Source organism: Anabrus simplex, chromosome 1, assembly GCF_040414725.1.
Source record: "Anabrus simplex isolate iqAnaSimp1 chromosome 1, ASM4041472v1, whole genome shotgun sequence".
Lineage (NCBI taxonomy): Eukaryota > Metazoa > Arthropoda > Insecta > Orthoptera > Tettigoniidae > Anabrus > Anabrus simplex.
In genome coordinates this window covers 473,504,388-473,522,781 of record NC_090265.1, presented here as the reverse complement: position 1 = coordinate 473,522,781, position 18,394 = coordinate 473,504,388, and positions in this window count along the sequence as shown.

Sequence of the window (18,394 nt, the reverse complement as noted above, 5' to 3'; positions counted from 1 at the left end):
GCGCAGCACATTGCACTGCTATATGGTCGGAATTAAGTCACTTGAATCATTCCTTATCTACGGAGAAGCAAGAGAGAATTCGTTGTGGGCACTACTTTTTTAAATCGGGAAAGGTATCCAGACAGGTGACATTCGACAGCAAAGATTTTCCGCAGTGTTGAAAGATGTTTACGAAAAACAAGGGTACTTCAGACGGTACCAACTGCACAACAGGTGTACTCCGCGAGGGTTCATTATTACAATACTACATGCGCATAAATATCACCTCTACCCTCCACTGCTAAACCAGGAATTGCACGGGCCGGATTTCGAAGCTCGAATGAATTTCTGTTAATGACTGTTCGGAAATCTTAAAAATGACGCAGCATTCCTGTCGAAAATCCTGTTCTCGGACGATTCGCGATTTCGCAATAATGGTACCGTCACCGCCACAACGTGCAGTAGTGGAGTGCTGACAATCCCCACTGGGTGCGACAGGCAACCTATTAAGTGCAATGGGAAGTGAATATATGGTATTTATTCGTATCAGAAGCAATGCGGCATGTATAAATCATTAGTTAAGAATGAGAACAATGATTAGGTAACTGGTTAAAACCCACTAGAGGTATATTCAAAGTAACAATTATGTCATATCATGCCACTTGGTGTGGCCTTCAATAAATTTTTCATAGTGCAAACGAGAGGGAGGAGTTGCAATGAAGTAGGTGCGCCAGGGTTTGTTCTTCTCCACAGGCACAGAGGGTTGACTCATCAGATAGACCCTACTTCTTCATATTGATCTTAGATCGACCGATCCCAGACCACAGCATGTTCAGTCTCTTCCATGTAGACCACGACTCTTCATAACCGGCTGGAAGAGTTTCAGATGGATCCATCCATCCATTGAGATGAAGGTTTTTGTATCTCTAGGAAGTTAATCTCGTTGATTGAGGTGAATCCGAAAGGCACCCATTTGAATGTAGAAAACTGTTCCTGGATTTCATCGTTGTTGAGCAGGTTGATAATCATGTAATGGATGTGTTTGGGAAACGTCTACTTAAGGTTTTTCATGTTTGGCAGCTACTTCACGTCTAATATCTTGGGGAGCAATACCAGCCAAGCACTATACCTTATCACAAGATGTAGAACTTAGATAACCAGTTATAAGCTGGCAAGTTTCATTTAAAGCAATATCTACCTGTTTTCCATGACATGATCTATACCAAACAGGGCATGCATATTCTGCTGCAGAGTAGCTCAGAGCTAAAACAGTAGTTCTCATTGTTTGAGATTTCATTCCCCAGTTGGTACCATATAACTTATGAAGAATGGAATTTCCCATTCATACTTTGTGTTTCGTATTAACACAATGTTGTTCACACGTGAGTGCACGATCCAGAGTTACCCCTAGATATTTAGGTGTTCAGCAATGATCCAAGAGAGCACCCTCCCAGAAAATCTTCAGTTTTCTTCTTGCCTGCATATTAAGTGAAAAGCGCAAACTTCCGTCTCCGAGGTGTTAGGCTTTAGATGGCTTTCTCTGTAGTATGGACACAGTTCATCTAAGGCTTCCATTAGTCTCCGTTCAACACTTTCAAATTGATCACCCTGGGTTACAATAGCTCGATCATCTGCATAAATGACGCTTTTTGTTCCTTTTGGCAAGGGTCGATCATTCGTGTAAATATTATATAATATTTAAGATAAAACACTACCTTGGGTTAGACCATTCGTGAGGTTCTTCCAACGACTATGTCGCCCTTGGAAATCTACAAGAATCTTCGATTTTACCGAGCTCGGTAGCTGCAGTCGCTTAAGTGCGGCCAGTATCCAGTATTCGGGAGATAGTAGGTTCGAACCCCACTGCCGGCAGCGCTGAAAATGGTTTTCCGTGGTTTCCCATTTTCACACCAGGCAAATGCTGGGGCTGTATCTTAATTAAGGCCACGGCCGCTTCCTTCCCACTCCTAGCCTTTCCCTGTCCCATCGTCACCATAAGACCTATCTGTGTCGGTGCGACGTACAGCAACTAGCAAAAAAAAAAAAAAAAAAAAAACTTCGATTTTCAAGAAGACATCGAAGAAATCCAGTCAGCTTGTTGTCCTCTGTCGTCTTATAAAGATTACTCAACAGAACTTGGTGACTAACTGTGTAATAGGCTATAGTTAGGTCGATTCGAGGACCATTTAACAGACGCACGCTACCTACACTTTCTACGCCATGAAATCCCATCTCAACTGGAGAATGTGTCACATGGAGAACACTTGACGATGTGGTTTCGACAGAACGGAGCTCTACAACATTGGACATTAGCCGTCCGTAACCGTCAGATTGAGACAAATCCAGGAAAATGGGTAGGAAAAGGAGTACCTGTCTCTTGGTCCAGCAGATAACTGGATTTAACGCAATCAGACGTCTTCCTGTGGGAGCATTCGAAACAAAGAGTTTACACCTAGGAGCCAGAAAATCCCAAGCGCCTTCGACAACTCATAGCCAAAACCTGCAGTTCAATAACACCGGCTATGCTATAGCGCACTAGAATGTTCATTCAGAGGTGCGTCCAGAGGTGCATAAACGAAGAAGGCCATCACTAAGAGCACTTGCTAAAGTAAGTAAACATTGTTGGCGCAGTTTGGTTCACCCCACTACCTATCCCATCTTCGTCCAACCCTGATAACATATCGGCCCTTCTTAGAGACACAAACTTCCATTAATTGAAAACGTGCATCAAAGAGGATATTTCACGTACATTAAGAGACTAAATAAAATGAACAATCTAACAAATAAGACTAATAAACAAAAAATAAGAGAACCCCTGCTCCGGACTCCAACCTATCACATGTAAGAGTGGTGCACCGGAGCGTTGGGATTGCTCTTACTATCTATGCTATACTGCACCTCGGCACAATCCGTGTATTTTAAAACTCATGGGTTAGTTTTAACCCGGTCGCAATGTCCAATTCGAGTTTCACAGCGTTTCCTTTAGGTTTCAGATCATTTAGAGATCGCACTAGCGGTTTCTTTCATTTAATAATGTTATGGCATAGCTTCCTACTTTTGTGTAGGCCCTAAATACAAAGATATCTGTTTTACTATCTTTACCGTTCGTCCCCGAAGGACAGATGATTTCAGGAAGTATGTTAAACTGCGGTTTACATGAAACAATATTGGTAGGAACACCTGATTCGTCTGGTATAAACACAAACACATAGTAAATATAACCACGTCTATGACGAAGAGACGATTCATTTTCTACGGTCACAGAGGAAGAATGGATCACATACAAAATCCACAACATAATCACTCGAAGGCCCTCTTGCACCAAATGGACTACACAGGTCAAAAAAGGCCTACTCTAGACCAATCTAAAATCGTTCTGGCTGAAATACACAGTAGAAGTCTTTGTAGAAACCTAGTAAGATTTGAAATTCCCTATACCCTCCAAACTAACCACAACACGTCCAGCAAGCCAATGGACTTAAGAAAGGAGAGAAGCACATACAGCTAGAATGAAACCATATTGGGCTCGAGAAAATCTCAAGGGAGTTGAAGCCACTTGATCCATATGGGCTAAAAATGTGTTAAATAAATAAATAAATAAATAAATAAATAAATAAATAAATAAATAGTAATATTATAAACAGGAAAATTTTGTATGTTTGTAATGAATAGACTCAAAAACTACTGAACCGATTTTAAAAATTTCTTCACCTATAGAAAGCTACATTGCCAGTGAGTAACATGGTCTGTATTTTATTTTCAAAACAATTCGAGGTGGGGGGCACGGGGGGGGGGAGATATACAAATAATAGGCTAATATAGGCAAAATATTGAATTTGTCGTATTAAGACGAGACAAGGCTCAATTTAATCCTCTTGACGCAAAGAACAAAACTCGGTAAGCCCTATGGGCCCGAAAACCATGTTTTAAGGCCCTAAAACCAACCGTTACGGAGATATTGGCACCACACTACCCCTACTCTAGGAATCGGATAAAAGGATTGAACTGCCGTAACCATGGCAACGTCAACCCCAGGATTCTAGAGCAGCGAGATTATTCATGTACGTTTGGGCATAGCTGCCAACCAAAGTTGGTACACATAAGACTTACTATCTGGAAAAAGTATACTGTTGTGTAAGGCACTCGTAGGATCTTACTACTGTACAGTATATATAAAAATGTATGTATATGTGTGTGTGTGTGTGTGTGTGTGTGTGTGTGTAAATGACACATCTCCTCCTAAACCACTGGAGCAATTTAACCAAACTTGGTACACTTATCTATTAGTATCAGGAGACAAACCGCGTGGTGGTAAGACACCCCTAGCACCCTTATGGGCAGGGAGCGAAGCGGGTTGTATCAAAATAATCTAGAATAGTATCGAATTCATAGTTTTCATGGTCGATTAAATGAATAGTGACACTCCGAATTTTTTAAAGATCATGTTCAGCCCCCTTTGGGGTGAGGGTGAGAATGAGATATAAAAATAACCGAAAACAGGGTCGAATCTACAATTTTCGGGTTCACTGAGATGAATGGTGACAATCCAGACTTTTATCTCTTATGGGTGGGGGGCGAGAGGGGGAAAGACTCATCGACAGTTGAAATCCTGTACATCGTGTCTATAGTGCGACGCCTAAATACATATACTTATCACTTATTCATTTTTGACAGGATCAAATACTTCCCAGTCGATTCGAGCTTCCATAAGGACGAATACTCGAAAATTAAATAATCTAAAACTTGAAATCAAACACATCTACACAATTCTAAAACTACATGATATATCGTAACATATCAATCTGCAAGTCAAAAAGGAATTCTATAAAAATTCACTTCACACATAACTAAGTGGTAATGCAAATCTTAAAAGGTAAATATTCAGAAACTATCCGGGCAACGCCGGGTACTACAGCTAGTATTTAAATAAATAAATAAATAAATAAATAAATAAATAAATAAATAAATAAATAAATAAATAAAATCAATTAAATAAATAAAATCAATTAAATAAACAATCTGTAAGACAATTACGAGAGATAATGTACTTCATTTATTTCTCCTTGTTAGGGCCTATTCGATTTTCAGTATTTTTCTATAACTTCTATGTAGTAGGTAACATTGATATACAGTACTTGTAATAGGTATACAAGTACAGTGTGTGAATTAGCATATACATGTAACAGGGAGCAGTTTTACATAAGATATTTCCAACATCCATAGGTAAGACTGTAAAGTTGTGATATGGAAAGAGATACCAGTGTACACAATATTGAATTCTCTCGCTAATCAAATAAGTTGGTAGTGCAATACCCTGCCCGCCCAAGTCGCGGTTATGTGGGAGAGACGTGGAGAACAGTCTGAATATAACAAACGCACGTATGTCATGCGCATACCATTGCTTCCAGTTGGACCTTGGAACATAAAACATAGCAGTGACATTTATATTTAATATACTTACTAACCACGACTGCTACAATCGCTGGCGGAGTTCCTTTGTAATGAAGCTATTTTCATACAAGTTAATGCCTACATACATATTAATATTGCTGAATGATGTCTTTATTTAGGTAGGTACAACTCTGTAAAGTTTAGCATCGCGTACATTGGATCTAGAAACTTACGACCTTCGGTTAGCGACTGGCAACTCTTGCATTACAAATTTAATTCAGAGAGAGAACACATGTGAGACGAAGTAATTATGACGATGAATATCTTTCGCGTCATGAGGTTTGATGTGGAGGTTTCTGCCTCCGTAGCCGCAGATTCTCAGGATTCCAGGGTCCTGAGTTACTTCCAGATACTGCAAAGAATTTGGAACTGGTTTGAGAGGCTGGAATAGAGTGTATTTAGTTTCAAGCAGCACATTTGAGAATACCAATCTCCACCTTTCTAGAAGTGTTTTCCATGGTTTCAGATAGCTCCAGGAGAATGCAGCGATGTCACCTAGCATACAGTACTGTACATACCAACGCCAATTGCAAATACACATGCAGCAAAATACACCAAATTTACACAGTTATCGGACAGTTTCTTGATGCTAATTTTTTATATTACCTCGTCCATCCCAAATATCTACCGCCTATTACAGTCCACAATATGCAGACCATAACAACATTATTCAGTCTCAGATCTGTGCCGTATGAAGGTACGCAAATACGCCGGTCTCGTGTCGGTACATGTACTGGCACGTAAAATAACTCCCGCGAGACAAACTTAGGCACCTCGGCGTCTCCAAAGACCACAAAATTACTCAGATATAAAACCGTTATTATTATTATTATTATTATTATTATTATTATTATTATTATTATTATTATTATTATTATTATTATTATGAAAAATGAAATGGCGTATGGCTTTTAGTGCCAGGAATGTCCAAGGACAAGTTCGGCTCGCCTGATGCAGGTATTTTGATTTGACTCCCGTAGGCGAGCTGCGAGTCGTGATGAGGATGACGACACATTTACCCAGTCCCCGTGCCAGCGAAATTAACCTGCCGGGAATCGAACCTGGGACCCCTGTGACCAAAGGCCAGCACGCTAACCATTTAGCCATGGAGCTGGACATTATGATTATTATTATTATTATTATTAGTAGTAGTAGTATTATTGTTGTTGTTAGTCTTCTTTTTCTAGCAACTGGATAGTGATAAGATGAGCCACAAGTCCTTCACGAAGACCCCTTTGGATACGACTCGATGATCGAGAGGCTAAAATCACCTCGAGCTACAGAGTCATCTATCGTCCGCCACTTTGCTAGGACTCAGCACATTAAATGTGTTAGATTGAAATCTTTTTGTGAGCGCTATCGCGTGTGTTTAACTGGCACCTCCCGTGATAACTGCCAACAGTTAAGTCTCGCTAGATACATGCAATTAAAATTATAGCACTACTGCTGCTGCTCGAGGTAATTCGTCACGATTAATAATACAGGTTGTTTTGGTGATCATTTTGCACATTATTTTCTTCTATTCACTGGAAAGTTCTCCTCTTCTGATATACAGTTTAAAAGTCTCGTAATTAAGTATTTAAGTTTGAACACGCTTGGAACATCAGGTGTTACATCTTTCACTCTCATTATTTTGAGTAATTTACTTCAGAGCACCTAATTAATTTAGTGTGCAATGTTCTTAAAGTAGTAGTAGTAGTAGTAGTAGTAGTAGTAGTAGTAGTAGTAGTATCATCAGCAGCAGTTGACATCAGAAGAAGGATCAATATGACAAATAACACAGCGTCTTCTTCTTCTTCCTCCTAGATTCTTTCTCAATTATTCGGGGTTGGCACAAATATGGATTAATCCCAGATTTACGTCTGGATGCTGGACTACGTGTTTTTTTTGTTTTGTTTTTACTATTTGCTTTACGTCGCACCGACACAGATAGGTCATGTGGTGACTGAGATAGGAAAGGCCTAGGAGTGGCAAGGAAGCGACTTGAGGTACAGCCCCAGCATTTGCCTGGTGTGAAAATGGGAAACCATGAAAACAAATTTGGCGGTTGCCGACAGTGAGATTCGAACCCACTATCTCCCGGATACAAGCTGACAGCTGCGCGCCTTTTTCTCGGTGGGATCATTTAGTAATTTCTGTTAAAACCACTAAAAGGTGTTTCATGAATATTAATATTTTAATTTCAGTGAAATGAAATGAAATGTCGTATGGCTTTTAGTGCCGGGATATCCCAGGACGGGTTCGGCTCGCCGGGTGCAGGTCTTTCTATTTGATTCCCCTAGGTGACCTGCACGTCGTGATGAGGATGAAATGATGATGAAGACAACACATACACCCAGCCCCCGTGGCCATTGGAATTAACCAATTAAGGTTAAAATATCCGACCCAGCCGGGAATCGAACCCGGGACCCTCTGAGCCGAAGGCCAGTACGCTGACCGTTCAGCCAACGAGTCGGACTTTAATTTCAGTGATGCTTACACATGGCCTCGCACTTACGGATTATCAGTAAAGTGAGTTGGAGGGGCTGGTCGCCACCGTCGGCTGTCCCGAGATTGGTTTTCCGTGGTTTCCCATTCTCCTATACTAAGGCAAATGCCGGCAGAGATTCTTTTCTAGGCCGCGACCACTACCGCCTCACCTTCTCTGCACCTCAAATCAGTGATACAAATCTCCCTGGATAAGAGAGGGAGTTACCTACTAGGAATAATAATAATAATGATATTTGCTTTACGTCCCACTAACTACTTTTTAAGGTCTTCGGAGACGCCGAGGTGCCGGAATTTAGTCCCGCAGGAGTTCTTTTACGTGCCAGTAAATCTACCGACACGGGGCTGTCGTATTTGAGCACCTTCAAATACCACCGGACTGAGCCAGGATCGAACCTGCCAAGTTGGGGTTAGAAGGCCAGCGCTTTAACCGTCTGAGCCACTCAGCCCGGCTTACCTACTAGGAGACCCACTGTACCCCGTAAGTGTGCAGGATGAAAGCTTTAAAATATTACCCCAGTCGGAACGGCTACGGCTTAACAGCTCTGTATTCGAGAGGCAAATGGGTCAAATCCCACCGTAGGCTGTCCTGAGAATGGTTTATCGTGGATTCCCATTCTCACTTCAAAGCAAATTCCGGGACAGGTCACGGCCGATCCCTTCTCCTCAGTCCTTCACTGAACCACACATCTCCACACATCTCCTGGTCAGAGAAAGGATGGTACCCTTCAAGTGGCCCATCGTGCCACTTCAAGGAAAGAAATGAAAGCAAAAAAACATAGAAAAAATAATATAGTACACAAGAACCTCGTTTATCCGGATTAAGTGGGACCAGAACTGATCCGCATTATCGAAAATGCGGATAATCCGAAAAAAATTAAAAATCAAATACAGTACATGTTATATAATCTATTAACATAAGTTGTACATAAGTTAATACCTTTGTTCAGTTGTACAAAAGAATATAAGACATTTTTCTTACATTTACGACTCTGTTTTATGCACTAAAAGAATGTGTGAGTTTTTTTCTGTTTTACATTTGTATATCGTTTGCGCGCAGCACGATCACGAAGACGTTTTACTAACAACAGTTTTGCTGGTGTGGTTTCGGTCAAGGATTCTAAATAGGCCATCAGTTTGCCCAGCTGCACTGTTGCCTCTCCATGAGTCATTGTTTCTTCTGATGGATCGCCGGTTTCATTTTCGAATTCACTATCAGTGCATTCAGAAAAGCGTGGGTTCGAATCCCACCTCGGCCGTCTTGGGAATGGTTTTCTACGGTTTCCCATTCTCAATTCCAGGCGAATGCCGAGACGGTACCTTTGATAGACCGTGGCCGAATTACTTCCAAATCCTCTCCTTAACTATCCTTTGCGGAAAAGACATCCAAGAAGAGTCGACTCCGTAAAAATACTGTACAAGTAAAAGTACATTTTTTATTATTTTCTATCCGGATAAACCGGAGATCCGGATTAATGAGGGCCGGATAAACGAGCTTCTTGTGTGCCACCGAAGAGTGCTGCTCTGGAGCCAAGCTCTGCATTCGGGAGGAGAGTGGGTTGAACCCCATCGAAGGTTGTCTTGAGAACGTTCTTCTGTGGTTTCTTTCCTATTTTCACTTCCTGACAAAAGCGGGACAGTTCCTATCTATGGGCACGGCCGATTACTTCTCACCCTTCACCTTATCCACATCACCACTACATATTTCTTGACCAAAGAGAGGGCGTCACTCTCTAAGTGACCCGCGTTACCCTGAGAACTTAAAAAAAAGTGCATCCATACACATATGATTCAATAAAGTAACAAGGTAAGATATATTGTAAAAGCACAGAACTTAAGACATTTAAATATAGCTGAACATAAGCAGTTGTATGCTTCTTACCTATAATGGTAATTAAGACGTTAGTGTGAAAATTATCAAGCTCACTTACATTCGTTTCATAAACATACTCGCGTCTTAAAAAATGTCATTATAAGCTCGTCCATAATATACTATTAATTTACATTTAGAAATAATGATATAACATGACTTATTCCAGGGAAACTTAGCCAGGGAGATCTGTATAACTGATTTGAGGTGCGGAGAAGATGAGGTGGTAGTGGCCAGTCGAGCTTGAGCAAGCTGCGAGAGAGGACGTGTAGCGTATTGCGTGCCGTGAAGTATGGTGAAAGTCGAACAGTACCGGGCCGCCATCGAGAGGTGGCAGTGGAAGCAGGCTATCACATTGATTGATTGATTGATTGATTGATTGATTGATTGATTGATTGATTGATTGATTGATTGATTGATTGATTGATTAATCATTTGTCAAACACAAATATTAACTACAATAATAACCACCTATTACGTTCAATTGGCAGTTAATTGTATTTGCCGTAACACATATGTTTCAATAATAAATGATGGTGTTATCGTTTTTACGTCCCTCTAACCACTTTTATAGTTTTCGGAGTCTTGTCCTGCAGGAGTTTACATGCGCCGGCATATCTACCAATGTTCGTGTATTTGAGTACCTGCAAATACCATCGGACTGAGCAGTGATTGAACCCACAAATTTGAGCTCAAAATACCAGCGTTCTACGGTCTGAGCTACCCAACCAGGCGCACACGAACACCTTGAAACTACCACACTTCTCACTATGTGTAATAGCCTAAGAATCACAGTGCTGCCTAGTTGTTTTAACATTTCTCCCATAATAAAAATTCCGCAGTGCTGCATTTTGAGGAACGAAGCAGTCTTCAGCCTAATGGCTTGACAACAGCAACAAAAAACAAACATCCAATCTTATCCCTCACAGTGGCCGCTATTTTTAAACCGGAATGATACCAGAAGATATAGCACTACGTCTGTATGGATGCATTGTGATCATATAAATCCTCTTACCTCGTTGGATAAGTGCAGATCCTACCAAAAGTGTAAGGATACATTCATATTTCATGAAAATGATTCCTGTCCTTAAATATTTGGTATCAGTCATACGATTTTTTTACGTAGAACTAATACATTCATTCATTCATTCATTATCATTATAGACTGTTATGCCTTTCAGCGTTCAGTCTGCAAGCCTCTGAGAATTTACTAAACGTCGCCACAATCCTCGATCTGCAACTAGTGTTGTGGCCTCATTTAGTTCTATACCTCTTATCTTTAAATCGTTAGAAACAGAGTCTAACCATCGTCGTCTTGGTCTCCCTCTACTTCTCTTACCCTCCATAACAGAGTTCATTATTCTCCTAGGTAACCTATCCTCCTCCATTCGCCTCACATGACCCCACCACCGAAGCCGGTTTATGCGTACAGCTTCATCCATCGAGTTCATTCCTAAATTAGCCTTTATCTCCTCATTCCGAGTTCCCTCCTGCCATTGTTCCCACCTGTTTGTACCAGCAATCATTCTTGCTACTTTCATGTCTGTTACTTCTAACTTATGAATAAGATATCCTGAGTCCACCCAGCTTTCGCTCCCATAAAGCAAAGTTGGTCTGAAAACAGACCGATGTAAAGATAGTTTTGTCTGGGAGCTGACTTCCTTCTTACAGAATACTGCTGATCGCAACTGCGAGCTCACTGCATTAGCTTTACTACACCTTGATTCAATCTCACTTACTATATTACCATCCTGGGAAAGCACACAACCTAAATACTTGAAATTATCGACCTGTTCTAGATTTGTATCACCAATCTGACATTCAATTCTGTTGGATTTCTTACCTACTGACATCAATTTAGTCTTCGAGAGGCTAATTTTCATACCATACTCATTGCACCTATTTTCAAGTTCCAAGATGTTAGACTGCAGGCTTTCGGCACAGTCTGCCATTAAGACCAAGTCGTCAGCATAGGCCAGGCTGCTTACTACATTTCCACGTAACTGAATCCCTCCCTGCCATTTTATACCTTTCAGCATATGATCCATGTAAACTACGCACAGCAAAGGTGAAAGATTACAGCCTTGTCTAACTCCTGTAAGTACCCTGAACCAAGAACTCATTCTACCATCAATTCTCACTGAAGCCCAATTGTCAACATAAATGCCTTTGATTGATTCTAATAATCTACCTCTAATTCCATACTCCCCCAGTATAGCGAACATCTTTTCCCTCGGTACCCTGTCTATGCTTTCTCTAGATCTACGAAACATAAACACAACTGCCTATTCCTCTCGTAGCATTTTTCAATTACCTGGCGCATACTGAAAATCTGATCCTGACAGCCTCTCTGTGGTCTGAAACCACACTGGTTTTCATCCAACTTCCTCTCAACGACTGATCGCACCCTCCCTTCCAAGATGCCTGTGAATACTTTGCCTGGTATACTAATCAAGGAGATACCTCGATAGTTGTTGCAATCCTTCCTGTTCCCTTGCTTATAGATAGGTGCAATTACTGCTTTTGTCCAATCTGAAGGTACCTTACCAACACTCCACGCTAATTTGACTACTCTATGAAGCCATTTAATCCCTGCCTTCCCACTATACTTCACCATTTCAGGTCTAATTTCATCTATTCCTGCTGCCTTATGACAATGGAGTTTATTTACTATCCTTTCCACTTCCTCAAGCATAATTTCACCAACATCATTTTCCTCCTCCCCATGAGCTTGACTGTTTGCAACACCACCATGATGATTTCCTTTTACATTGAGAAGATGTTCAAAATATTCCCTCCACCTCTCCAGTGATTCCCTGGGATCTGTTATGAGTTCACCTGAATTACTCAAAACACTGTTCATTTCCTTTTTCCCTCCCTTCATAAGATTCTTTATTACTGTCCAGAAAGGTTTCCCTGCTGCTTGACCTAGCCTTTCGAGGTTATTACCAAAATCTTCCCATGACTTCTTTTTGGATTCAACAACTATTTGTTTCGCTCTGTTTCTTTCATCTACGTACAAATCCCTGTCTGCCTCGGCCCTTGTTTGGAGCCATTTCTGATAAGTCTTCTTTTTACGTTTACAAGCTGCTCTCACTTCATCATTCCACCAAGATGTTCGCCTTTTCCCATCTTTACACACAGTTGTTCCTACGCATTCCCTTGCTGTTTCTACTACAGCATCCCTGTATGCCTCTCATTCACTCTCTATATCCTGAACCTGTTTACTGTCTACTGTTCGAAACTTCTCACTAATCATATCCATGTACTTCTGTCTAATTTCCTCATCCTGGAGATTTTCTACCCTTATTCGTTTGCAGACAGATTTCACTTTCACTACCCTAGGCCTAGAGATACTTAGTTCACTACAGAATAGATAATGGTCTATATAATCGAAAAATCCCCGAAAAACTCGTACATTCCTAAAAGATTTCCTGAATTCAAAGTCTGTTAAGATATAGTCTATTATGGATCTGGTACCCCTAGCCTCCCATGTGTAGCGGTGAATAGCCTTATGCTTGAAGAATGTATTTGTAACGGCTAAACCCATACTAGCACAGAAGTCCAGCAAACGCTTCCCATTCTCATTAGCTTCCATATCTTCCCCACATTTACCAATCACCCTTTCGTATCCTTCAGTTCTATTCCCAACTCTCGCATTGAAATCGCCCATTAGCACTATTCTATCCTTGCTGTTCACCCTGACCACGATGTCACTCAATGCTTCATAAAACTTGTCGACTTCATCCTCATCTGCACCCTCACATGGTGAATACACGGACACAATTCTTGTCCTAATTCCTCCCACTGACAAATCTACCCACATCATTCGCTCACTTACGTGCCTAACAGAAACTATGTTGCGTGCAATGGTATTCCTGATAAAGAGCCCTACCCCAGACTCTGCCCTTCCCTTTCTAACACCCGTCAAGTACACTTTATAATCTCCTATCTCTTCCTCCTTATCTCCCCTTACCCGAATATCACTTACTCCTAGCACATCCAGATGCATCCTCTTTGCTGACTCAGCCAGTTCTACCTTCTTTCTTCCATAAGCCCGATTAATATTGATAGCTCCCCATCGAATTCCATTTCGTTCGCCAAGTTGTTTCCAAGGAGTCCCTCGCCTGTCAAATGGGAGTGGGACTCCATTACTCCCATAGGTCCGAGGCTTGCTTAAAGTGTTCTGAGCTCGGTAAATTCATGAAGCAGGATGCTACCCTACTTGCACATAGTCCAAGTGAGGATCTCTCCTCTAACGGGTTATGGACCGCCGGTGAATTGTGTAGTCCTGGCTGCCTGAGCACAAGGAGGGCCACGACTCAGAATATGTCCGAGATGCCCACTCCCATTCCATAGCAACTGGTATCCCGACTCTCAGGACCACTTACTAGGCCACTCAGCTGTTGCCCATGGTTCACGAACTAGGACGTGACTACAGTAACCCACAAACATGAACCATAACTAATACATATTCAGAAGAAAATTTCCTGAAATTGTCATTATAATATCCTCTTTGTTCTGAAGTTACTTTTTTGTTAACAATAGTTAGAACGAAAATATCTATATTTTAATACTTGAGGTGATCTGGACAATACACTATTGGGATTACATTAATAACTTTTTAATAGCGAAATATTTATAATTGTAATAGAGCAACATAATATATTTCCATTAAACATTCCCCCATTATATAGCTTGTAATAGAACCACAAATAATCTCGGTAGGTTCAGGGGTCTCCTATCCAGTCAAAGTCAAGGGAGGTTTGATTTTAACCACTTTGTATGGTTCTATTACAAGATATGAAACGGGGCGATTTTTTAATGAAAACATATTTAGTAATTATAAATATTATACAGGCATCTGTGTTTATCCACACCAAACGTTATTGATTTAATCCGCGTATTGTACTGTCCAGATCTCTTCAAGTATTGCAAAACAGCTCTTTTCTTTCCAGTTATTATAAACAAAAATTGTAATAACTTCAAAATTAAGAGATATTGCACCCATCATGGGCTTTGCAAGGGTGCAATATATTATTGAAAATTTCAGCAAATATTACTCTAAATATTTAAATATGTACTACTAGTAATCTAAATATGTAATAATTCACTGTAAAAAGTTTTATGCCTGAGACCTTAAGTTTAAGGACAGAAATAATCTTCATGAAATATGCAGGTGTCCTTAAACTTTTGGTAGGACCTACAGTGGACGTTTGACTCAGAGTTACAAGTCGCATGATCGATATCGTCTGAGGTGCTGTATGTTCGAAAGATGGGCAAACCGTCTTGGCGCTCCATGTTGTTGTATTTATTAGCATATTAAAGGCCACTGCAGGGGTACTCTGTGTCCATTCCACAAAAGTAACCCGGCTTGAGGTATTGTGTTCCTGCTTCACTTCTAGATGACTGTAATTGGGACATCAAAATACATGCTCAGGCTGTCTAAATTGCATCACTTCAGAAGGTCTGGCATCCGACCGAGGATTATTATTATTATTATTATTATTATTATTATTATTATTATTATTGGAAATGGGCCAAATATAGAATACTATTTTATATTTTGGAATTTATTAATTACATAGTTCAGTTTTTATAAATAACTAAATATATTTTGAAACTGAAATCATACACGAATGATGTAAACATGAGTAATACAGTCTCAAGAAATTCAAATGTGAAAAAAATCAGATGTGTTCCTTAAGTGGAATATCAATTTCTTCATAGCAACTAATAGTCCTTGTCCGCCTCTGTGGTGTAGGGTTAGAATGATTAGCTGCTACCCCCGGGGGCTCGGGTTCGAGTCCCGGCTCTGCCATGAAATTTGAAGAGTGTTACGAGGGCTGGAATGAGGTCCACTCAGCCTCGGGAGGTCAGCTGGGTAGAGGAGAGTTTCGATTCCCTCCTCAGCCATCCTTGGAGTGGTTTTCCGTGGTTTTCCACTTCTCCTCTAGGCATGTGCCGGAATGGTACATAACTTAAGGCCACGGCCGCTTCCTTCCCTCTTCCTTGTCTATCCCTTCCGATCTTCCCATCCCCCACAAGGCCCCTGTTCAGCATAGCAGGTGAGGCCGCCTGGGAGAGGTACTGGCTATCCTCCCCAGTTTCACCCCTAACCCAAAGTCTCACGGTCGAGGACACTGCTCTTAAGGCGGTAGAGGTGGGAACCCTAACTGAGTCCGAGGGAAAAATATCAGGCCTGGAAGATAAACGGATTAAGAAAGAAAGAAAAAAAGAAAGAAAGAAAGAAAAGGAAGGAAGAAAATAATCCTTTACACAGATAACGATTATACAATGATTCAGGACGGTAAATTAAATATTATTATAACCTTTATTTGCTATCATCGTTATTTTCACCGTACTTGTTTCTAGCTGTCATTTAGGCTATGTGGGGAGCCGTTTTCCGGATAAAAGTCGTCCTTCGCGAGATGTCTTCCTTTTAGCAATTTTGGTAACAGGTGATATTTCCGTGGATAAATTACTTGAGAAGACGTTGTACATTTTATTAACTAACAAGTTTACCAATCCCTATTCCCTTTTACCTACAGCTGTCAGGAATTCGCTTTCGTCTAAATATAGGAGCATCGACATATATTATCAATGTAGCGAGACATACGTTAAGGTAAGAATTGTGAAGGAAACCCAAAGCACTATATTTATGAAGATTTAAAGTATGACATGTAGCTACATGAATATCAACAATAACGGGGAGACATGTGAAAATAATTTCAAAACTATTTGCAATAGAAATCCTGAATTACAAGAAACACAAGATGCTTTGTGAAACAAATATATTCGTCAGCGTCATTCATTAGACTCCACTCATTTTTTTTGTTATTTGATTTACGTCGCACCGACACAGATAGGTTTTATGGCGACGATGGGACAGGAAAAGTGTAGGAATGGGAAGGAAGCGGCCGTGGCCATAATTAAGGAAACCACAGAAAACCATCTTAAGGGCTGCCGGCAGTGGAACTCGAACCCACTATCACCCGGATGCGAGCTCACTCCACTCATTTTACAACTTTTACCTCTCACGAAAATATTGAACTGGTATAGTCTCCGATCGTATTCCATTTTTGATACAATTCGATTTTATTATTATTATGATTATTATTATTATTATTTTTATTATTATTCGCTCCACATTGGCCTTGTCTTCCCAGTATTTCCCCATTTGTTCACTTCTCATCCTTCTCTCTTCCTCGGATACAATCAGTCTGGGTCTACTCCTTAGTTGCTTCTCCCGGAATTTTCGGAAATTGTTGATTCAATTTCTGAACTCCTCCCTCTTGTGGATCAACTCCTCTGTGACTCCGCTATCTTCCGAGTCCTTCGTAACCACCTTCAACCACTTCATGGTTGTATTCAATCCTACAATTTATTCAAAGATATTCTCACATTTTCTGCTGGTGTAACTACTTCCTTTCACCTGCCCCGGGGGTGCCTTTCTTCCACGATTTTTCCTGAAATCCATGGACTTCTTTCAGGGTATGTCGTACAGATCTGATATTCCCATTTCTCCATGTCCGGTCTGTAATAATAATAATAATAATAATAATAATAACTTTGTGAGCTGCTGAGTGAAGCTTATCCCCTCTGTTTTAACGCCAAATGTCATAAATTTCAGAGCTAAAAAACATGTCGGGGCATACCGGCAGTGAGAAGAAAGGACATAATGTACTTGTCCCATAGACACTATAGTAAGATGTCCCGGTATAAAATAAGGGAACATCTGATAATGTCTAAGCACCCATTGCACTCGCACGCTGAGCTCAGTTTAACGTTCTTCCTACACACTTGTCAACCGTCGTCCTCATAAAACGACGAGTTATATGACAAGCTCAAAGCGAATAAGAAACATCAAGCAGGTTTATGGTTCGTGTGTGGTCCTGCGAACTGGTGAAAACGTGAAACGAAGAAATCATAACATATTTATAGTTTTAGTCAGCGAGTAGTTGTCAAGCAAGTTATTTTTATCTAGTACAGGCAATGTACCCTCTATCTTCAAGAAGGATCTGTAGTTTCTTTTTAGGTTTAAGGGCTTATGGCATCATTTTAACATCATAAGTGGATAGTGCACGTAAAGGCTGCAATTATTATTTAAGAATATAATAATATAGGCCTATTCTGCTCTGATCGATTCCCCGTCACGCAATAATTAATTTTAAGAACGAGATTTCTACTTCAAGATAGGCACATGGTCCTAAGTTTCACCCAGCCTACAAAAAAAAAAAAAAAAGTGGTTAATTCCTAGGATCAAAGGTGGCCATGCATAGAACCAACCACTCAGTCGCACTTAGTGCCGAGATTACGAACAGTTGAAGTCTTTACCGTCCAGTACTGCATGAGCCTTCGTGGTCTGTAAAGAGATTCTTTGGCTTTGGCATTCTGTTTTTTTTTTTTTTTTTTTGCTATTCGCTTTACGTCGCACCGACACAGATAGGTCTTTGGCAACGATGGGATAGGAAAGGCCTAGGAGTGAGAAGGAAGTGGCCGTGGCCTTAATTAAAGTACAGTCCCAGCATTTGCCTGGTGTGAAAATGGAAAACCACGGAAAACCATCTTCAGGGCTGCCGACAGTGGGATTCGAACCCACTATGT